The 23,864-nt window shown below is 35.0% G+C and overlaps 1 protein-coding gene across 2 annotated transcripts in view; it reads left to right on the top strand.

The window, feature by feature from the left end:
* Nucleotides 1-23,864, top strand: part of ADGRL3 (adhesion G protein-coupled receptor L3) — a 563,380-nt gene that overhangs the window by 366,256 nt on the left and 173,260 nt on the right. The gene's annotated exons all lie outside the window — the stretch shown is intronic.

Genomic DNA, 23,864 nt, shown 5'->3' with positions numbered 1-23,864 from the left:
TGGAACATTTCTGTATCATTAATGTGGTGGTGGTCACACACATGTATTCATGAGATACAATCACATAGAACTATATGCAGGTATGCATAAATGAATGCAGTTTAAAAACGGTGAAAATTGAATAAAGTCTGGAGTCAAACTAAAAGTTATGTGCCAATGCTTATTTCCTGGCTTTGATACTATACTGTAGTTATATAAGATCTCACCATTGGAGGGAAGCTAAAGGAAGGGATTCTTTGTACTATTTTTGCAACTTCCTGTGAGTCTATGCTTATTTCAAAATAAAAAGATTTTTTAAAAGCTATTGTAATAGAACAGGCTTAGAATGGGAATGGGAATGGTGGTGAAGAATGAGAAAGGCAATATTCTCTGGGCTCAACGACAATCAAATTTGCAAGTCCCAATGTTAATATTTTGTATGGAATCAAGGCAGTTGATGTTAGAGTGCTTTTATTGAACAAATATTAATTGAGCAACTCTCTGTGTCCCAGGCTGTTGAAGGCACTGAGGACCACCGTTGAGCAAAACAACAAGAGTCTGTCCTTATGGGAATTTGGGGCTACCAAAAGAGTCTAAAACATGCCTGCAGAGAGTGTTACACAAATTTTTGATACTCTCCTATATGAAGACCAGGCAGTGCTTCTAAGAGATCAAGCTACTGATAGCTTGTGGACTCCTAAATTATGTGAGCCATCTATAATTTTGATTCCACAGTAGTTTGATCTTCATATCATATATTTCAATATTGATTTAAAATGTCCTTTTCCTTCCCCATCCCTCCCATTTTACTTTCAAAACTAAATATTGAATTTTTTTGGAAAAAAAGATTTGTTATATTCTGTATGCCCCCAAATTTCAAGTTTTGAAATACCACAGAGCAGACAAAGATTTTGAAGAAATATTTGCTCCTTATTTACATTATTCTTACTTAAAAAAATATTCCCCATTGGAGTGCAAGTAACAATATCTTATGTTTTCCAAAGTTGGTTTGGATAAAGTCAGTGGTAGATTACTAGTGGGGTTTTAAATATCCTTCAGAGATTGAGGTGAAAAAGATAAACCTTATAATTGTACTTCAGGGTGGTCTAATTTCAGTTATTGTTATATAACTTCAGGAAATAGTTCAACTTTCTAAATTAGATGGCTGTTTATAACTTCCCTGAAAGAGTCAGTGGCATCTCAGGTTAACCTGCATTTGATATAATAATGCTATTATTACTGAATGTCTATTTTATGTCAGTATTACTGAAGTAAACATAGGAATCCACATTTTTTAAATCCATATTTTTAAAGATAAGTAAATTTTTACTTTCTGGAAAATTAACTTGCCCAAATCCAAACAGCTAGTAGATGATTATCTAATATTTGAAGCTAAAATAAATGTTCTTTCCAGTACACATCACTGTCTTTTATCTTATTATTACTACAGTAAATACACTGTTTAATGAAGCCTTTGAGGGCTCTTCAGAGGGCTCTGAAATTGAACATAATTTTTTTGGAGTAGAAGAGCTCAATATAATCAGTATCCATTTTATTTACTTATTTTCCTAGCAATTTGAAATATACATGTGATATGCATATATTTGTGTGCATAAGTGTCTGTGTGTGTGTGTGTGTGTGTGTGTGTGTAGAGAAACCTGAAACTTTTTATCCTGTGGGCAGATTTTTTTCCTAAGAAATTTGCTTCTCTGACCCATTTATTATGACCTGTGCAATGCATGACTCCATCCTCTTAAAAGGAAAATCATCAGGAGAAAGCAAAATGGGGAGGTTTTTATTACTCTATTAATTTGGAAGGTTTTGAGTAGGCATGGTTGGCATCAGAGTAGGAAAAAAATAAATTGTTTGGTGCATATTTGAGTGAGGAGACGTTACTAAGTTCCCAACTTGAGGACTGGAGAAAAAACAGTCTCTTCAATAAGTGGTGCTGGGAAAACTGGACAGCTACATGTAAAAGAATGAAATCAAAATACTCACTAACACCATACACAAAAATAAACTCAAAATGGATTAAAGAATTAAATATAAGGCCAGACACCATAAAACTCTTAGAGGAAAACATAGGCAGAGCACTCTTGACATAAATCACAGCAACATCTTATTTGACCCACCTCCTAGAGTAATGAAAATAAAATAAACAAGTGGGACCTAATTAAACCTAAAAGCTTTTGCACTGCAAAAGAAAGCATAAACAAGACAAAAAGACAACCCTCAGATTGGGAGAAAATATTTGGAAACAAAGCAACTGACAAAGGATTAATCTCCAAAATACACGAACAGCTCATGCAGCTCAATATCAAAAAAAACAAACAACCTAATCAAAAAATGGGTGGAAGACGTAAATAGACATTTCTCCAAAGAAGACATACAGATGCCCAACGAACACATGAAAAGATGCTGAACATCACTAATTATTAGAGAAATACAAATCAAAACTACAATGTGTTATCACCTCACACTGGTCAGAAGGGCCATCATTAAAAAAGATACAGGCAATAAATGCTGGAGAGGGTGTGGAGAAAAGGGAGCCCTCTTACACTGTTGGTGGGAATGTAAATTGATACAGCCACTATGGAAAACAGGAGGTTCCTTAGAAAGCTAAAAATAGAACTACCATATGACCCAGCAATCCCACTACTGGGCATATACACAGAGAAAACCATAATTCGAAAAGATACATGCACCCCAATGTTCATTGCAACACTATTTACAATAGCCAAGACATGGAAGCAATCTAAGTGTCCATCGACAGAGGAATGGATCAGAAGATTTGATACATATATACAATGGAATATTACTCAGCCATAAAAAGGAACAAAACTGTGTCATTTGCAGAGGCGTGGATGGACCTAGAGAGTGTCATACAGAGTGAAGTAAATCAGAAAGAGAAAAACAAATATATATTAATGCATATGTGTGGAATCTAGAAAAATGGTATAGATGATCTTATTTGCAGAGCAGAAATAGAGACGCAGACATAGAGAAAAACCATATGGATACCAAAGGGGAAGGGTGGTGGTGGCATGAATTGGGAGATTGGGATTAACATATATACACTACTATGTATAAAATAGATAACTGAGAACCTACTGTATAGCACAGGGAACTCTACTCGGTGCCCTCTGCTGACCTAAATGGGAAGGAAATCCAAAAAAGAGGGGATATATGTGTATGTGTGGCTGATTCACTTTGCTGTACAGCAGAAAATGACACAGCAATGTAAAGCAATTATACTCCAATTTAAAAAAAAATGACAGAGCTGTTGAGGATATGACAAAGACTGGTTAGAACCAACTAGGCCCAAGATGGTGGAAGATTCGACCTCCAGTAGCCCTTGAGGCTCATTATACGCTCATTGTAATACATTAGCATGCTAAATGACACACCCACCAGCACCACAACAGTTCCAAGGACATAAAAGGACAAAAAGTAGGCAGCGGCTCAATTCCTGGAAATCCCATCCCTTCCTCAAAATAGTTGGAATAAATCTCCCACTCTTTATTTATTTTTTAAATTTTTTAATTTAATTTTATTTTTTATACAGCAGGTTCTTATTAATTATCTATTTTATACATAATAGTGCATATATGTTGATCCGAATCTCCCAATTCATCCCACCACCACCAGCCCCCACCACTTTCCCCCTTGGTGAACAAAGGTTTGTTCTCTACATCTGTCTATTTCTGCCCTGCAAACAAGTTCATCTGTACTATTTTTCTAGGCTCCACATATATGCGTTAATATACGGTATTGTTTTTTCTCTTTCTGACTTACTCAACTCTGTATGACAATCTCTAGATCCATCCACGACTCTACAAAGGACCCAATTTCATTCATTCTTATGGCTGAGTAATATTCCACTGTATATATGTACCACATCTTCTGTATCCCTTCATCTGTCGATGGGCACTTAGATTGCTTCCATGACCTGGCTATTGTAAATAGTGCTGCAGTGAACATTGGGGTGCACGTGTCTTTTTGAATTATGGTTTTCTCTGTGTATATGCCCAGTAGTGGGATTGCTGGGTCATATGGTAGTTCTATTTTTAGTTTTTTAAGGAACCTCCATACTGTTCTCCATAATGGCTGTATCAATTTACATTCCCACTGACAGTGCAAGAGGGTTCCCTTTTCTCCACACACTCTCCAGCATTTGTTGCTTGTAGATTTTCTGATGATGCCCATTCTAACTGGTGTGAGGTGATACCTCATTGTAGTTTTGATTTGTATTTCCCTAATAATTAGTGATGTTCAGCATCTTTTCATGTGTTCGTTGGCCATCTGTATGTCTTCTTTGGAGAAATGTCTATTTAGGGCTTCTGTGCATTTTTGGATTGGGTTGTTTGTTTTTTTAATATTGAGCTGCATGAGCTGTTTATATATTTTGGAGATTAATCCTTTGTCCATTGCAAATATTTTCTCCCATTCTGAGGGTTGTCTTTTCGTCTTGTTTATGGTTTCCTTTGTTGTGCAAAAGCTGTTAAGTTTCATGAAGTCCCATTTGTTTAATTTTGTTTTTATTTCCATTACTCTAGGAGGTGTATCAAAAAAGATCTTGCTGGGATTTACGTCAAAGTGTGTTCTTCCGATGTTTTCCTCTAAGAGTTTTATAGTGTCCGATCTTACATTTAGGTCTCTAATCCATTTTGAGTTTATTTTTGTGTATGGTGTTAGGGAGTGTTCTACTTTCATTCTTTTACATGGAGCTGTCCAGTTTTCCCAACACCACTTATTGAAGAGACTGTCCATTTTCTCCATTGTATATCCTTGCCTCCTTTGTATAGATTAGTTGACCAAAGGTGCGTGGGTTTATCTCTGGGCTTTCTATCTTGTTCCATTGATCTATATTTCTGTTTTTGTGCCAATACATATTTTCTTGATTACTGTAGCTTTGTAGTATAGTCGGAAGTCACGGAGTCTGATTCCTCCAGCTTCGCTTTTTTCCCTCAAGACTGCTTTGGGTATTCAGGGTCTTTAGTGTCTCCATACAAATTTTAAGATTTTTTGTTCTAGTTCTGTAAAAACTGCCATTGGTAATTTGATAGGGATTGCATTGAATCTATAGATCGCTTTGGGTAGAATAGTCATTTTCACAATAATGATTCGTCCAATCCAGGAGCATGGTATATCTCTCCATCTGTTGGTATCATCTTTAATTTCTTTCATCAGTGTCTTATAGTTTTCTGTATACAGGTCTTTTATCCCCTTAGGTAGGTTTATTCCTAGGTATTTTATACTTTTTGTTGCAATGGTAAATGGGAGTGTTTCATTAATTTCTCTTTCAGATTTTTCATCGTTAGTGTATAGGAATGCAAGAGATTTCTGTGCATTAATTTTGTATCCTGCAACTTTACCAAATTCATTGATTAGCTCTAGTAGTTTTCTGGTGGCATCTTTAGGATTCTCTATGTATAGTATCATGTTATTTGCAAACAGTGACAGTTTTACTTCTTCTTTTCCAATTTGTATTCCTTTTCTTTCTTTTTCTTCTCTGATTGCCATGGCTAGGACTTCCAAAGCTATGTTGAATAATAGTGGTGAGAGTGGACATCCTTGTCTTGTTCCTGATCTTAGAGGAACTGCTTTCAGTTTTTCACCATTGAAAATAATGTTTGCTGTGGGTTTGTCATAAATGGCCTCTATTATGTTGAGGTAGGTTCCCTCTATGCCCACTTTATGGAGAGTTTTTATCATAAATGGTGTTGAATTTTGTCAAAAGCTTTTTCTGCATCTATTGAGATGATCATATGGTTTTTATCCATCAATTTGTTAATATGTGCATCACATTGATTGATTTGCATATATTGAATAATCCTTGCATCTCTGGGATAAATCCCACTTGATAATGGTGTATGATCCTTTTACTGTGTTATTGGATTCTGTTTGCTAGTATTTTGTTAAGGATTTTTGCATCTATATTCATCAGTGATATTCGTCTGTAATTTTCTTTTTTTGTAGTATCTTTGTCTGGTTTTGGTATCAGGGTAATGGTGGCCTCATAGAATGAGTTTGGGAGTGTTCCTTCCTCAGCAATTTTTTGGAAGAGTTTGAGAAAGGTAGGTGTTAGCTCTTCTCTAAATGTTTGATAGAATTCACCTGTGAAGCCATCTGGTCCTGGACTTTTGTTTGTTGGAAGATTTTAATCACAGTTTCAATTTCATTACTTGTGATTGGTCTGTTCATATTTTCTATTTCTTGCTGGTTCAGTCTTGGAAGGTTATACCTTTCTAATAATTTGTCCATTTCTTCCAGGTTGTCCATTTTATTGGCATAGAGTTTCTTGTAGTAGTCTCTTAGGATGCTTTGTATTTCTGAAGTGTCTGTTGTAAATTCTCCTTTTTCATGTCTAATTTAATTGATTTGAGTCCTCTCCCTCTTTTTCTTGATGAGTCTGGCTAATGGTTTATCAATTTTGTTTATCTTCTCAAAGAACCAGCTTTTAGTTTTATTGATCTTTGCTATTGTTTTCTTTGTTTCTATTTCATTTTTTCTGCACTGATCGTTATGATTTCTTTCCTTCTACTAACTTTGGGTTCTGTTTTTTCTTCTTTCTCTAGTTCCTTTAGGTGTAAGGTCACATTGTTTATTTGAGATTTTTCTTGTTTCTTGAGGTAGGCTTGTATTGCTATAACTTCCCTCTTAGAACTGCTTTTGCTGAATCCCATAGGTTTTGGATCGTTGTGTTTTTCTTGTAATTTGTCTCTAGGTATTTTTTGATTTCCTCTTTGATTTCTTCAGTGATCTCTTGCTTATTTAGTAACGTATTGTTTAGCCTCCATGTGTTTGTGTTTTTTACTTTTTTTTCCCCTGTAATTTATTTCTAATCTCATAGCATTGTTGTCAGAAAAGATGCTTGATATGATTTCAATTTTCTTAAATTTACTGAGGCTTGATTTGTGACCCAGGATGTGATCTATCCTTGAGTATGTTCCATGTGCACTTGAGAAGAAAGTGAAATCTGCTGTTTTTGGATGGAATATCCTATAAATATCAATTAAGTCTATCTGGTCTCTTGTGTCATTTAAAGCTTGTGTTTCCTTATTAATTTTCTGTCTGGATGATCTGTCCATTGTTTTAAGTGAGGTGTTAAAGTCCTCCATTATTATTGTGTTACTGTAGATTTCCTCTTTTATAGCTGTTATCAGTTGCCTTATGTATTGAGGTGGTCCTATGTTGAGTGCAATTTATAATTGTCATATCTCCTTCTTGGATTGATCCCTTGATCATTATGTAATGTGCTTCCTTGTCTCTTGTAACATTCTTATTTTAAAATCTATTTTATCTGATATGAGTATTGCTACTCCAGCTTTCTTTTGATTTCCATTTGCATGGAATATTGTTTTCCATCCCCTCACTTTCAGTCGGTATGTGTCCGTAGGTCTGAAGTGGTTCTCTTGTAGACAGCATATATATGTGTCTTGTTTTTGTATCCATTCAGCGAGCCTGTGTCTTTTGGTTGGAGCATTTAATCCATTCACATTTAAGGTAATTATCGATATGTGTGTTCCTATGACCATTTTCTTAATTGTTTTGGGTTTGTTTTTGTAAGTTCTTCTCTTCTCTGTGTTTCCCACTTAGAGAAGTTCCTTTGGCATTTGTTGTAGAGCTAGTTTGGTGGTGCTGAATTCTCTTAGCTTTTGCTTGTCTGTAAAGCTTTTGATTTCTCCATCAAATCTGAATGAGATGTTTGCCAGCTAGAATAATCTTGGTGGTAGGTTCTTCCCTTTCATCACTTTAAAAATTTAGTGCCACTCCCTTCTAACTTATAGAGTTTCTGCTGAGAAATCGGCTGTTAACCTTATGGGAGTTCCCTTGTATGTTATTTGTAGTTTTTCCCTTGTTGCTTTCAATAATTTATTTTGCCTTTAATTTTTCTCAATTTGATTACTATGTGTCTCAGCGTGTTTCTCCTTGGGTTTATCCTACTGGGACTCTCTGAGCTTCCTGGAGTTGGGTAGCCCTTTCCGTTCCCATGTTAGGGAAGTTTTCTAATATAATCTCTTCAAATATTTTCTCGGGTCCGTTCGCTCTCTGTTCTCCTTCTGCAACCCCTATAATGCGAATGTTGTTGTGTTTAATGTTGTCCCAGAGGTCTCTTAGGCTGTCTTCATTTCTTTTCATTCTTTTTTCTTTATTCTGTTTCATGGCAGTGAATTCCACCATTCTGTCTTCCAGGTCACTTATCCGTTCTTCTGCCTCAGTTATTCTGCCACTGATTCCTTCTAGTATATTTTTCATTTCAGTTATTGTATTTTTCATCTGTGTTTGTTTGTTCTTTAATGCTTCTAGGTGTTTGTTTTTTAATTATTCTAGGTCTTTGTTAAACATTTCTCGCATCTTCTCAGTCTTTGCCTTCATTCTTTTTTTGAGGTCCTGGTTCATCTTCACTATCATTATTCTGAATTCTTTTTCTGGAAGGTTACCTATCTCCACTTCATTTAATTGTTTTTCAGGGGTTTTGTCTTGTTCCTTCATCTGGTACAAAGTCCTCTGCCTTTTCATTTTGTCTATGTTTCTGTTAATGTGGTTTTCCTTCCACGGGCTGCAGAATTGTAATTCTTCTTGCTTCTGCTCAAATCTCCCACTCTTTAAATTATGTAATTACCCAGCCCATAAAAACTGTCCACCCCGTATTTTGGGACTGCTCTTACCTGAGACAGCTCATACTCTATCTGTGGAGTGTGTATCTCACAGGGCCACTCTGGCCTTTTGAGATGGACTGCGTTCTGCCTATGGAATGTGTTTTTCTGTTTTCACTTTCCTATGGCTCACTCTTGAATTCTTTCCTGAGAGAAGCCAAGGATCCTCACTTGGTGGCCTATCCCAGGAACTTGCCTGAGACCTGGGACATGACCATCCTCTCAAGCCCCATTTTCCTGCAACCTCTTTACAAAGGGTGTTAATAAATCTATCTACTTCTTACCTTAAAACAAACAAACAAACAAAGAAAAAATTGCCTTAGAAATAAATGTCCTGAATTCTATTCCTGAATGTGTAACAGAAAATACCTTGGCCTAATCACTCAACCACTTAATTCTCTCAACATAGACAATTTCTACCCTTATCTTTATTTTAGAGGAGAGTAATCATTAATTACTAGTATCTATATAAATATTATGTTTCTTGAGCGTCTAGGTCTGTATTTTCTGATACTTGTATTATAACTGAATATTATATAAATTTAAATTTGAAACTCCTGTATACTAAATCTTACAAAATTTAATCTGGAGTGGGTGATTAAATTATTTAATCCAACTTTATTAAAATCTCAATGTAATAATATACAGTAACATATGTTCATAGATCTGAAAATACTTTTCAAAATAAAGCATAGATAATTATTCTATCACTCACCCATCATGCATTTTTGAGTATTTAATATATGTCAGGTAGTATATTTGCATGGAAAACAAAGTAGAATATCAAATTTCCTTTCACTCAGTAAGAGCTGTAGAGTTGTAGAGTTTAAGTGTGGTTTTGGAAGAATGACTTAATTTATCAAGTCTGTAATCTATAAGCTGATTATTAAGTGACTTAGAAGAATGTTTATGGTTTTACTTGAAATTAAGAATCATTTATATGACAATTATGCAGCTCTCTTTCTTTTTTATAATTTAAATTACCTGAAAAAAATGAAATGTTTAGCGGTGTCATCAGTGTTAGAAAGATGATGGGCACAGTGGAGAGCCAAGATGTGACTCTCTACAACCCATAATACAGTGAGCCTGCCCACCCTGTAATCTCCTTCAGGAGAGGGGCCACGTCATATTCAAACTTGTATTCCCATCCTAGCAGCTAGGATCCTAGCAGTTGGATCTCCCATTTGTGTCACTGTTAGGTTTAATTGGTTAAAAATAATAAAAGTCAATGCTTGAGTTTAACTGTTTGCTTTTAAGAAAGTGCTTAGAAAGCAATATAATGACCTTCTTTTTTTCCAGACTCTAAACATAAACAGCAAAACAAATAACCAAGAACTGTAGCCACCCTGAAAAAGGGCCTTACATTTTGCCAGTTTCTTGGAAACTTGTGTATATGTAACAGGGGCGAGCACATATATATTATTTCAAGCATCCGCAATAGATCAAAGTTACTAAAATTGCATTCTTTAAAAAATCTTGGAGCTTAAATTATGAGCTTTTCTTTGCTATTCACTTTGAGTATTTCATTTCTAAATACAGAGAATAATTTTATTTTTCTTGAATTTATTTTAACTTCATACTTACAAATAAATCATGTATAAGCCTTACAGTTTGGAATCACTTTGTCTTCATAGGTAAACTACAATTCACAAGTTAATAATAAAACATATGTCACTGCATATATTAGGCAATAATTTTAGTACCTGGATAACAATGATGTCAATAGTAGGGGAATAAAATACAATATTAAGGCTAGAAGCAAGGAATTATTCTAAATCCTAACCCAATTTAACTACTTACACTCCTTGAATGCTTTGCTGGTTGTTGAGAAATCAGTAAACTCAAATTCAGTTGAATTTATTCTCCCAGTTTTTTTGTTTGCATGGTTTTGTCACCACCAAAGTTTACTTAATAGTCTCATAAATCAAAACTTCTAGATATTTTGCAGTAATGAGAAAACCAACACAACTCTGTTGGTTATAACTCAGGAATCCTTGGGAATATTTTCAGACTGTTTGAAGTCAATATGTCTATGTGGTTATTTCAATTTTAAATAAATAATAGTAATCGAGATGGAGCTGAAGAAGAATTGACATTAGAAGAGCTAACTCTTCTTTTGTTAAAATGAAGAATCAAAGATCAGCTCAATTCCACCAACATTGTTCAAGGCCTACTATGTACCAATGAGGATCATAGTTTCCCTACTCAAAAACCATCACCTCTCTCACACCCCCATGCTCTTGTATATATGCACATGACCCATAGCATTCTAGTCATTATCATCACCACTGACACCTCAGATGTATAGTCAAATAGATACTTGTTCTCCCTACTTCTGTCCTCTTCCCATTCAGTCACTCTTAAACACAGCAACCCAAGTGAACCTAAGTCAGATCATATCTTTCCTCTGCTCAGACCGTACAGTGGCTTCCCACACCAGACAGAGTAAATGCCAAAGTCCTCCCTATAACTATAAAGTGCTATATGCTCAGTCCCTCACCACATCTCTGATCTCGTTCCATACTGGTTTTCCTTAACGTTGCTCCAGCAACACTGGTCATCTCACTGCATATAGACCTTTGCGGATGCTCTTCCCTCTACCTGGAATGCTCCGCAGTTATTCACATCTCTCAGTCCTCCACTTCCTTCAGGTCCTCCTTGTCACCATAACAGCTAGGCAATGCCTGACACCCTACTAACAATTGTAATTTCCTCTACTAACACTTCCGATTACTTTCCCTTCCCCTGGTTTGTTTTTTTTTTCTTCTTATCCTTAGCACTTTTTAATATCTAATATGCTATATATTTTAATTTTTTGTCTTATTTATCCTAATGAAATATAAGCTCTATGAAGGCAGGGATTTTTATTTTTTATTGTTTTTATTGTTCAATTCTGTATCCCCTGCATTTAGAATAGCAATTGGCACATGGTAAGCAATCAATAATTCTTGGTTCTATTAGGGAATAAATAACATTATTACTGATAGTAAATGCTTATTCATCTGTTCTCTGTCATTTACTTTGCTAAGTGCTTTAAACCCATATTGCCACTTTTTTCTCAAAAAAATATATATATTATTGTCTCCATTTAGTGAAAAACACAAAAAGAAAACTAAAGTACAAAGGTATTATAATTTGTCCAAAGTCACGTTTCTTTTAAATGATTATTTATCTCATTGTATTATGAAGAGACATTTCTGTTACTACAGTATTTTATTAACTCTAAGATTCTCATGATTTCACCTCTTAACATTTCATTAGTTGGAATGTACCTAACACTTGAAGATATGTCACAATTTAATTGGCAGAGATTTTTTTCTAGGTGGCACAAAGAAAAATTAATTGATCTTGTACCTTCCACAAAATACACTATATTAAAATCCTCTTGAGGGCCGTGCTCTTTACTTAATCTCTGAATCCTTGATGCCCATCACAATGTCTAGTATAAAACAAACACCAATAAATATTTACTGAATAAATAATATTTTTAGTATATTTCTCCTCTTTCTATTTCCTATCTTCTTCAGTAGATTTTCTATAAAGCTTCTTAGGGCTTCATGAGGGCAAGGAACATGATAACAATATTCAATGTTTTATTCCCAGTACTACTCCTGTCATATGGTAGATGATTAATAAATATGGATGGGATGAATTAATCTTATAATCCCTAGAAATGAACTCTCTTATAGACAAATAATATATTCTAGACTTGATACTTTAAAAAATGACTTCAAATCTTTGTCAGATAATATGGATTACACATGGGTTTTGGAGTCAAACTATCCGTGTTAAAATCCTGGATTTACCACTTCTGAACTATGTGAAATTAAGAAATTCTCTTCACCTCTCTGTACCTCAATTATGCATGTAAAGCATTAGCACACTGCCAGGTACATAACATATGCTCATGATAAAGCAGCTATATTTCACATTATTGTTTGCTGATTGTTTATTGCCTACTTGTGTGCCCAAAACTGTACTCAATTTTCTGGACTTTATAGTTTTTTCTTGGGGGTCCTTACATTAAGAGACTTAGACATGCCATAACAGAAAGAAATTAGCTCAAAGAGGATTACTTCCTCCAGTCTCACCATCAGTGGGCAGGTACTTTCCTGTGGATCAAGTTCAGGTTATCAATATTCCTTTGAAGTTAGTGTAGTTAAGAGTGTGCCTAGGTTGTTTCTCTGTTATGAACTTTCAACCTTTGAAAAATTACTGAATCTCTTGGTGCTTCAGTTTCACCATCTGAAAATCATGATAATTAATAGTACAGATTTGTTGTCAGAATTAAATGGGCGAGTTCCTGTGAAGTGCTCAGAATAGTGCCGGATGCATAATAAGTACTCAAAACTACCCAATAGGTCCAGGCCATAGCAATACCAAGAAAACATATGTGAGCAGTATTGGGGACATATTAATTTCCAAATTTATTGAGTTTTTACATATATGTTTCTGTCATTAAATTTTGTCTAAATTTTTAACAATACTATAATCCCAGTAGAAAGGGAGAGATTTTGATAGACTTGGATTAGAATCCTGGTTCTATCACTTTCCAGCTATATAAGCTTGGGAGAATTGCCTAATTTGACTTCTTTCATCTCCAAAATGAAGATCGGTATAGCTACCCTAAGGTTATCAGGAATACTAAATTAGTATTTCTTATAATACATATATAAGACATACAGCACAGTTCCTGTCATGGTAAGGGCTAAATATGTAGCAGATAATTCTAATAAGATGCCCCCAAAATCCTTTATTTTACCTTAATATCTTACATGATAAGGCCATTACAAGTTCATGTTTATTAGAACAGATAATTTTCTTTATTTATAGTAAGAATATATTCTATGAGAGAATCAGAAAATATAAATGGATCAAGTTACAAAAATAACTCTACCCCCACATGGCTGATAGTATGTGGAATTTCACTATTTCAAGGGGCCATGGAGCCAAGTATTATAGATGGATTCTGAAAAGAATTGGAAAATTTCATGATTTCATGACTGATAATGTTAATGTTTCTCTTTAAAAACTAAGTGTAATCAAATCTTCTGCCACCAACTGACATTCATGGAGGTCAGGCAGAATTTCTTTCTTCTACCCAGAGCACTGCGCAAGCAGCCAAAAGCCACCTGCAGCATTGTTATGGTTTTGGTTTTCATATTTCCTTTATCACGCCCTTGGGAGGATTTCTTCAATAATTGACCTTGGATTAAATGCTTGGAAGGTGGGGAGAAGGAAATTCTTCTGTAGTCAACCAAAATACTTTATGTTGGGATGAAGTTAGCCCAAAAGAAAGGCTTGTAAAGGGAAAACCATGAGGGGAGGTGCATATTTTAAAGAGGAAAGGAAAAAATGGAGAATCAAGAAGGTCCATGTATTTCATGAGTAGAAAGAAAACATTTCTTCTATCGTGAAGTTTATCCTGTTTTTGATTCCATGGTTTATATTCTACTTTAAGTATTACATTTTTCAGAAGATGCCTGTATTAGTCTGCTAGGGCTGCAACAACAAAATACCACAGACTAGGTGGCTTAAGCCAACAGAAATTCATTTTCTCACAGTTCTGATGGCTGAAAGTTCAAGCTCAAGGTGCTAGCAGGATTGGTTTCTCCTGAGGCTTCTCTCCTTGACTTAAGATGGTCACCTTCTCACTGTATCCTCACATGGCCTTTACTCTGTACCCCTGTATCCCTGGTATCTCTCTTCTTATATGGATACCAGTTCTATTGTATTAGGACCCCACCCTTATGAATTCATTGAATCTTAATTACCTCTTTAAAGGCCCTATCTCCAAATAGAGTCATATGTGGAATAGGGCTTCAACATATGAATTTTGGGGGAAAACAACTCAGTCCATTAACAGTGTCAATCCCAAATAATAAATGTGTTTTGTGATCAAGAATAGTAATGTTTTATTAGAATCATTTTACTTCCTTCAGTCTCTTCTTAAAGCATTATGGAAGACTTGTAGTTGTAGAATGCATGAAATAATTCAGGCTGCCACTTTTAAAAGCATATTATGAAAAATATGGAATATGTAATTAGAGGACACTGACTTACTACTTGCATGATTATGATTCACTTACCAGTTGAGCCTATGTTTTCTCATTTGTAAAATTAGGAATTCATAGTTATAATTACTCTGCATTACATTTTAAAATAAGAATTCAATGAGATAATAGAGATAAGGGAAAGCATTACAAAATGTAAAGCACTATACAAATGTCGTTTATTTTCAGTTTTCCGTAGTATACTCCACAGAGTATAAACTGTAGTAACATTCAAAATAATATTTATTCTTTTTAAGGCAGGCTGAAGAAAAAAAATTAAGCAAAATAAATCAAATCATAAGAATGAAATAAGCCATGAACAATAAATTTCGGAGGGCAAGAGAATTAAAACTTTATTTTGGAAATAAATGTTAATTATGAGGGAAAAATGTTAATATGAAGGACTTTTTTGGTTACATTTCTGATAACCAAATACTAATCTGTATAAACACAATAAGCACAATGACAAAATACTAAGGAAAATTGCACAATTTTGATAAAGTGTTTTATATAAACAGTCACTCAAACTTATTTTTTTTTACATAGTAACCTTCCCTGATACACAACTTCAGCATATGAGGCACTAAAAACACATAGTTTTATTAAGCTGGCTATATCATCAGGTAAGATTCAGTAACAGTGTGCACTGGGAAAGTGTCATATCACTTTTACCTTGCTGGAAGATAGAGAAGGACAAACTCCTTATAGCATATGATATAGGCTGGAACTTCACCAAAGTGTGTTGCTAGAACTCTTTTGTGAATCTAGATCTTTTTTCACAGTATCTAGAAGTAAGGCACGTTCTTTCCTGGGCACTGGTGACAACACGTATGTCACTCGTAGTACTTATTCTGCCAAAAGGTGGCATTGAGCAGAGCTCTTGGGAGTCTTACATGGCCGTAAATGGGAGGGAAGGGATGGGGGATCAGGGACAGCTTTTAAAATGGACTTTTATTCAGCTTAAAGTCAAACAGAAAGGTACAACCATGCTTGTAGATATCTCTCTGTGACACAGTTCCAAGGAAAAGAGGTATATACTGATCCTTAACAGTAATGTTTCTGTATTAAACTAAATAAAGTCTTTGCAATATATTTCATAACAAATTGAACTTTAAAAAAATATATCTTTTATCAGTGTTGTTGCTTCATAAAAGCATATTCAATTTAAATATGATTGTTCTGAGATAAGGTAATTTGGGGAAAGAGGGGCTTTGTATTCTCCCTGTTTATTTTCTCTTTGAGTTATTTCTTTGAGTTTTCTTAATGTAGAGTAAAATGCATTTATAAAATAACTTTTGCAGCCCATCAACTCTAGGGATTCTTAGCTGCCCCATTTGCTATTTCTTTCTATTTATCCTTTCCCATCTTTTGTGAATTTTTACAACGGGACCCTCTCCTGCTTCCTTGACCTATCCCTGACGGTCATCTATCTTGGCTGAGATCTTATTAACTCTTAGTCAGACACAAGGCCAAAAGTTGAGGAAATGATCTTGACAAAACACATTGTAGCATAAAACCCTGTCTTGTTAAATTTGAAAAGGTTCCTTGATGGAGATGGTATCCAATCTAAGCCCCACAGAATACATAGGAGTTACTGGGTGGAAATGGGGGCAGGAGCACTGCAGCATACACAAAGACCCTGAGGCCAAAAGAACAGGGGGCAACTGGGAAACTACTGGTAATTTTGTATGGTTTACGAGTAGAAGTAAAAGATAAAAAAGCATTATAACTGAGCTGGAGAAAGAAACTCCTAAGGGCTCTAGGCATGAAGAAAAGGGGTTCAGCTTTGTTTGGAGGGCAGATAGAAACCATCTGGGGATTTTAATCTGGGGAGTAACATATTCCAATGTATACCCTAAGAGATGTCTTTGGCAAAAGGTGGAGAATGGTTTGAATAGGGTAATTTTAGAGAAAAATAAGAACACTGATTTTCATTATGTGGTGCTATTGTTGAATACTTTTTGGTGGGATACTATAGTTTTTAAAAATCTGAAATCTGGATCATTTAAATAGAGCACAATGATACATATATAAAATCTATGCTAAAAGACAATCCTATTCAAACTTGGCAAGCCTGGAATCAGAGCAAGCAAAAGTCTTATGATCATATGTCATTGCTCCTTGTGCATGATTTGTGTGATAGAGACAATAGGCCAGAGAATCTTCTCACCAGACATGTGATGATGCAATTTTATCAGAGCAAAAATGATTACAAAACAAATCCCCTTTTCTCCCAGAGGGTTGTATGTTAATTAAAATTTCTAAGTGAAGAAGGGTGCATTTATTTAGAAAGCATTCTTTAATACCTATAGAATTCTCAGGAAGAGAAGGAAGACCATTGAAAATCACAGCTTCTATTTTTAAATTAATTTCTTCTCTAAATCAAAAACTTCTTGAACGAGTAAATTTGACCATGAGATTATTTCACTAATACAGCTAACTTATATGAGTCTCCGTTTCTACATGATCAAAGTAGACTACAAAGAACTAAAAATGCTTTGTTTGAAACAAAAACTGTAGCTCATTATCAATGAAAAGATTCAGAGTTCCTTTCAAAAACTTCTAATTCAAAATCATCCCTTCAAAAGTACAAATGAGAGATGGCATTATTGAAATTGGAGTCAGAGAAAATAACTTGAAGTTAGCTTTTAACTATTGCCTTACTACTCCATCAAGTAGTATGAGGTCAAAAATAATTTTTCCATCAGCTGGAAAAATTTGCACAAAAAATGTGCTTATATTCCCAGCAATGACACAATTGACACATATTTTTTAAAAGCCAATGCTAAATATTAATACAATTATATTGTTTACTTTTAACATTAATTAATATTAATAAATAATATTTCATTTTCAACTTATTATTATTAAATTTTCTTAATTTTATGTTTTCTTTTTGGAAAATTCTGATAATTTTATATGTAAGCAATTTATATTATAATAATTTTTACTGTTTATAATTTTAAGAATTCAATTACACTTGTTTAAAAATATGTTGCTAAATATTATATTTGAATTGTGTTAAATGCTTAGTGTCAAAAATTTTGTTTACTAAATCCTGAGTTTCATTTTTCAAAAGTAGATATTGAAATACCAGTACTGGCATTTTGCTCTGGTGTTGCTTTTATTAAGAAAAATGTTAAAAGGCCACTGTTTTCAGTCATAGATGATGGCAGGTTGAAAATAGATAATGGTGATTGGGAAGACAGAGATTTTTTTTTTTTTTTTAACATCTTTATTGGAGTATAATTGCTTTACAATGGTGTGTTAGTTTCTGCTTTATAACAAAGTGAATCAGCTATACATATACATATATCCCCATATCTCCTCCCTCCTGCGTCTCCCTCCCAGCCTCCCTATTCCATCCCTCTAGATGGTCACAAAGCACCAAGCTGATCTCCCTGTGCTATGCAGCTGCTGCCCACTAGCTATCTATTTTACCTTTGGTAGTGTATATATGTGCATGCCACTCTCTCACTTTGTCCCAGCTTACCCTTCCCTCTCCCCATGTCCTCAAGTCCATTCTCTACGTCTGCGTCTTTATTCCTGTCCTGCCCCTAGGTTCTTCAGAACCTTTTTTTTTTTTTTACATTCTCTATATATGTGTTAGCATACGGTATTTGTTATTCTTTCTAACTTACTTCACTCTGTATGACAGACTCCAGATGCATCCACCTCACTACAAATAGCTCAATTTCCTTTCTTTCTATGGCTGAGTAATGTTCCATTGTATGTATGTGCCACATCTTCTTTATCCATTCATCTGTCGATGGACACTTAGGTTGCTTCCATGATCTGGCAATTGTAAATAGTGCTGCAATGAACATTGTGGTACATGTATTTTTTTGAATTATGGTTTTCTCAGGGTATATGCCCAGTAGGGGGATTGCTGGGTCACATGGTAGCTCTATTTTTAGTTTTTTAAGGAACCTCCAAACTGTTCTCCATAGTGGCTGTATCAATTTACATTCCCACCAACAGTGCAAGAGGGTTCCCTTTTCTCCACACCCTCTCCAGCATTTATTGTTTGTAGATTTTTTGATGATGGCCATTCTGACTTGTGTGAGGAGATACCTCATTGTAGTTCTGATTTGCATTTCTCTAATGATTAGTAATGTTGATCATCCTTTCATGTGTTTCTTGACAATCTGTATATCTTCTTTGGAGAAATGTCTTTTTAGGTCTTTTGCCCAGTTTTGAATTGGGTTGTTTGTTTTTTTAATATTGAGCTCCATGAGCTGCTTGCAAATTTTAGAGATTAATCCTTTGTCAGTTGCTTCATTTGCAAATATTTTCTCCCATTCTGAGGGTTGTCTTTTCATCTTGTTTATGTTTTCCTTTGCTGTGCAAAAGCTTTTAAGTTTCATTAGGTCCCATTTGTTTATTTTTGTTTTTATTTTCATTTCTCTAGAAGGTGGGTCAAAAAGGATCCTGGTGTGATTTATGTCATAGAGTGTTCTGCCTATGTTTTCCTCTAAGAGTTTTATACTGTCTGACCTTACATTTAGGTCTTTAATCCATTTTGAGTTTAGTTTTGTGCATGGTGTCAGGGAGTGTTCTAATTTCATTCTTTTACATGTAGCTGTCCAGTTTTCCCAGCACCATTTATTGAAGAGATTGTCTTTTCTCCATTGTATATCATTGCCTCCTTAATCAAAAATAAGGTGACCATAGGTGCATGGGTTTATCTCTGGGCTTTCTATCCTGTTTCATTGATTTGTATTTCTGTTTTTATGCCAGTACCATACTGTCTTGATTACTGTAGCTTTGTAGTATAGTGTGAAGTCAGGGAGCCTAATTCCTCCAGCTCTGTTTTTCTTTCTCAAGGTTGCTTTGGCTATTGGGGGTCTTTTGTGTTTCCATATAAATTGTGAAATTTTTTGTTCTAGTTCTCTGAAAAATGCCCATGGTAGTTTGATAGGAATTACATTGAATCTGTAGATTGCTTTGGGTAGCATACTCATTTTCACAATGTTGATTCTTCCAATCCAAGAACATGGTATATCTCTCCATCTATTTGTATCATCTTTAATTTCTTTCATCAGTGTCTTATAGATTTCTGCATACAGGTCTATTGTCTCCTTAGGTAAGTTTATTGCTAGGTATTTTTTTCTTTTTATTGCAATGGTAAATGAGAGTGTTTCCTTAATTTATCTTTCAGATTTTTCATCATTAGTGTATAGGAGTACACGAGATTTCTGTGCATTAATTTTGTATCCTGCTACTTTACCAAATTCATTGATTAGCTCTAGTAGTTTTCTGGTGGCATCTTTAGGATTCTCTATGTATAGTATCATGTCATCTGCAAACAGAGACAGTTTTACTTCTTTTCCAATTTGGATTCCTTTAATTTCTTTTTCATCTCTGATTGCTGTTGCTAAAACTTCCAAAATTATGTTGAATAATAGTGGTGAAAGTGGATAACCTTGTCTTGTTCCTGATCTTAGTGGAAATGGTTTCAGTTTTTCACCATTGAGAACGATGTTGGCTGTGGGTATGTCATATATGGCCTTTATTATGCTGAAGTAAGTTCCCTCTATGCCTACTTTCTGGAGGGTTTTTATCATAAATTGGTGTTGAATTTTGTCAAAAGCTTTCTCTGCATCTATTGAGATGATCATATGGTTTTTCTCCTTCAATCTGTTAATATGGTGTAGCACACTGATTGATTTGCATACACTGAAGAGTCCTTGCATTCCTGGGACAAACCCCACTTGATCATGGTGTATGATTCTTTAAATGTGCTGTGGATTCTGTTTGCTAGTATTTTGTTGAGGATTTTTGCATCCATGTTCATCAGTGCTATTGGCTTGTAGTTTTCTTTCTTTGTGACATCTGTGTCTGGTTTTGGTATCAGGATGATGGTGGCCGCAGAGAATGAGTTTGGGAGCATTCCTCCCTCTGCTCTATTTTGGAAGAGTTTTAGAAGGATAGGTGTAAGGTCTCTAAATGTTTTATAGAATTCACCTGTGAAGCCATTTGGTCATTGGCTTTTGTTTGTTGGAAGATTTTTAGTCACAGTTTCAATTTCGGTGCTTGTGATTGGCCTGTTTATATTTTCTATTTCTTCCTGGTTCAGTCTTGGAAGGATGTGCTTTTCTAAGAATGTGCCCATTTCTTCCAGGTTGTCCATTTATTGGCATATAGTCACTTGTAGTAATCCCCCATGATCCTTTGTATTTCTGCAGTGTCAGTTGTTACTTCTCCTTTTTCATTTCTAATTCTATTGATTGAGTCTTCTCCCTTTTATTCTTCATGAGTCTGGCTAATGGTTTACCAATTTTGTTTATCTTCTCAAAGAACCAGCTTTTAATTTTATTGATGTTTGCTATCGTTTCCTTCATTTCTTTTTCTTTTATTTCTGATCTGATCTGTATGATTTCTTTCGTTCTGCTAACTTTGGGGTTTTTTTGTTCTTCTTTCTCTAATTGCTTTAGGTGTAAGGTTAGGTTGTTTATTTGAGATGTTTCTTGTTTCTTTAGGTAGGATTGTATTGCTATAAACTTCCCTCTTAGAACTGCTTTTGCTGCATTCCATACGTTTTGGGTCATTGTGTTTTCATTGTCATTTGTTTCTAGGTATTTTTTGATTTCCTCTTTGATTTCTTCAGTGATCTCTTCGTTATTTAGTAATGTATTGTTTAGCCTCCATGTATTTGTATTTTTTACAGATTTTTTCATGTAATTGATAACTAGTCTCATAGCATTGTGGTCAGAAAAGTTATCTGATACGATTTCGATTTTCTTAAATTTACCAAGGCTTGTTTTGTGATCCAGGGTATGATCTTTCCTGGAGAATGTTCTATGAGCACTTGAGAAGAAAGTGTATTCTGTTGCTTTTGGATGTAATGTCCTATAAATGTTAATGAAGTCCATCTTGTTTAATGTGTCATTTAAAGCTTGTGTTTCCTTATTTATTTTCATTTTGGATGATCTGTCCATTGGTGAAAGTGGGGTGTTAAAGTCCCCTACTATGACTGTGTTACTGTCGATTTCTGCTTTTATGGCTGTTAGCATTTGCCTTATGTATTGAGGTGCTCCTGTGTTGGGTGCATAAATATTTACAATTGTTATATTTTCTTCTTGGATTGATCCGTTGATCATTATGTAGTGTCCTTCTTTGTGTCTTTTAGTAGTCTTTATCTTAAAGTCTATTTTGTCTGATATGAGAATTGCTACTCCAGCTTTCTTTTGATTTCCATTTGCATGGAATATCTTTTTCCATCCCCTCACTTTCAGTCTGTATGTGTCCCTAGGTCTGAAGTGGGTCTCTTGTAGACAGCACATATATGGGTCTTGTTCTTGTATCCATTCAGCTAGTCTATGTCTTTTGGTTGGAGCAGTTAATCCATTTACATTTAAGGTAATTATCTATATGTATGTTTCCTATTACCATTTTCTTAATTGTTTTGGGTTTGTTATTGTAGGTCTTTCCCTTCTCTTGTGTTTCCTGCCTAGAGAAGGTCCTTTAGCATTTGTTGTGAAGCTGCTTTGGTGGTGCTTAATTCTCTCAGCTTTTGCTTGTCTGTAAAACTTTTAATTTCTCCGTCGAATCTGAATGAGATCTTTGCTGGGTACAGTAATCTTGGTTGTAGTTTTTTCCCTTTCATCACTTTAAATATGTCCCACTACTCCCTTCTGGCTTGTAAAGTGCTTTAAATATATTTTCTTTGTATTTAATTTTTGATAGTTTGATTAATATGTGTCTTGGCATGTTTCTCCTTGGATTTATCCTGTATGGGACTCTCTGTGCTTCCTGGACTTGATTGCCTATTTCCTTTCCCATATTAGGGAGTTTTCAACTATAATCTCTTCAAATATTTTCTCAATCCCTTTCTTTTTCTCTTCTTCTTCTGGGACCCCTATAATTCAAATGTTGGTGCATTTAATGTTGTCCCAGAGGTCTCTGAGACTGTCCTCAATTCTTTCCATTCTTTTTTCTTTATTCTGCTCTGTGGTCGTTATTTCTACTATTTTATCTTTGAGGTCACTTATCTGTTCTTCTGCCTCAGTTATTCTGCTATTGACTCCCTCTAGAGAATTTTTAATTTCATTTATTGTGTTGTTCATCATTGTTTGTTTACTCTTTAGTTCTTCTAGGTCCTTGTTAAATTTTTCTTGTATTTTCTCCATTGTATGTCCAAGATTTTGGATCATCTTTACTATCATTATTCTGAATTTTATTTCAGATAGAGTGCCTATTTCCTCTTCATTTGTTTGGTCTGGTGGGTTTTTACCTTGCTCCTTCATCTGCTGCATATTTCTCTGTCTTCTCGTTTTGCTTAACTTACTGTGTTTGGGGTCTTCTTTTTGCAGGCTGGAGGTTCGTATTTCCCGTTGTTTTTGGTGTCTGCCCCCAGTGGCTAAGGTTGGTTCAGTGGGTTATCTAGGCTTCCTTGTGGAGGGGACTGGGGCCTGTGTTCTGTGGATGAGACTGGATCTTTTCTTTCCTGTGGGCAGGACCATGTCTGGTGGTGTGTTTTGGGGTGTCTGTGACCTTTTTATATTTTAGGCAGCCTCTCTGCTAATGGGTGGGGTTGTGTTCCTGTGTTGCTAGTTGTTTGGCATAGGGTGTCCAGCAGTGGAGTTTGCTGGTCGTTGAGTGGAGCTGGGTCTTAGTATTAAGATGGAGATCTCTGGGAGAGCTTTTGTTGTTTGATATCACGTGGAGCCGGGAGGTCTCTTTTGGACCCACCTCAGAGGCACAGGCCTGACACCTGGCCGGAGCATGAAGACCGTGTCAGCCACACAGATGAGAAGAAAAGGGAGGGAGAGAGAGAGACAGAGAGAGAGAGAGAGAGACAGAGGGAGAGAGAGAAAGAAAGAAAAGAAAGTTATTAAAATTAAAAAAATTTTTAAATTATTAAACATATAAAAATTAAAGTGTAATAAAAAAATAAGAAAGAAAGAAGAGAGCAACGAAATCAGAAAACAAATCCACCAATGATAACAAGCACTAAAAACAATATTAAAAAAAAAAAAAACGAACAGACAAAACCCTAAGACAAATGGTAGAAGCAAAGGTATACAGACAAAATCACATAAATAAGCATACACATACTCACTCACAAGAAAGAGAAAAAGGAAAAAAATTTTATATATATATATAAAAGGAAGAGAGCAGCCAAATCAATAAACAAATCTACCAATGATAATAAACTCTAAGTACTAAA

Source organism: Balaenoptera borealis, assembly GCF_965194805.1.
Source record: "Balaenoptera borealis genome assembly, chromosome: 4".
Lineage (NCBI taxonomy): Eukaryota > Metazoa > Chordata > Mammalia > Artiodactyla > Balaenopteridae > Balaenoptera > Balaenoptera borealis.
The sequence above is the reverse complement of the archived record's forward strand: the minus strand, read 5'-3'. Positions and strand labels throughout refer to the sequence as shown.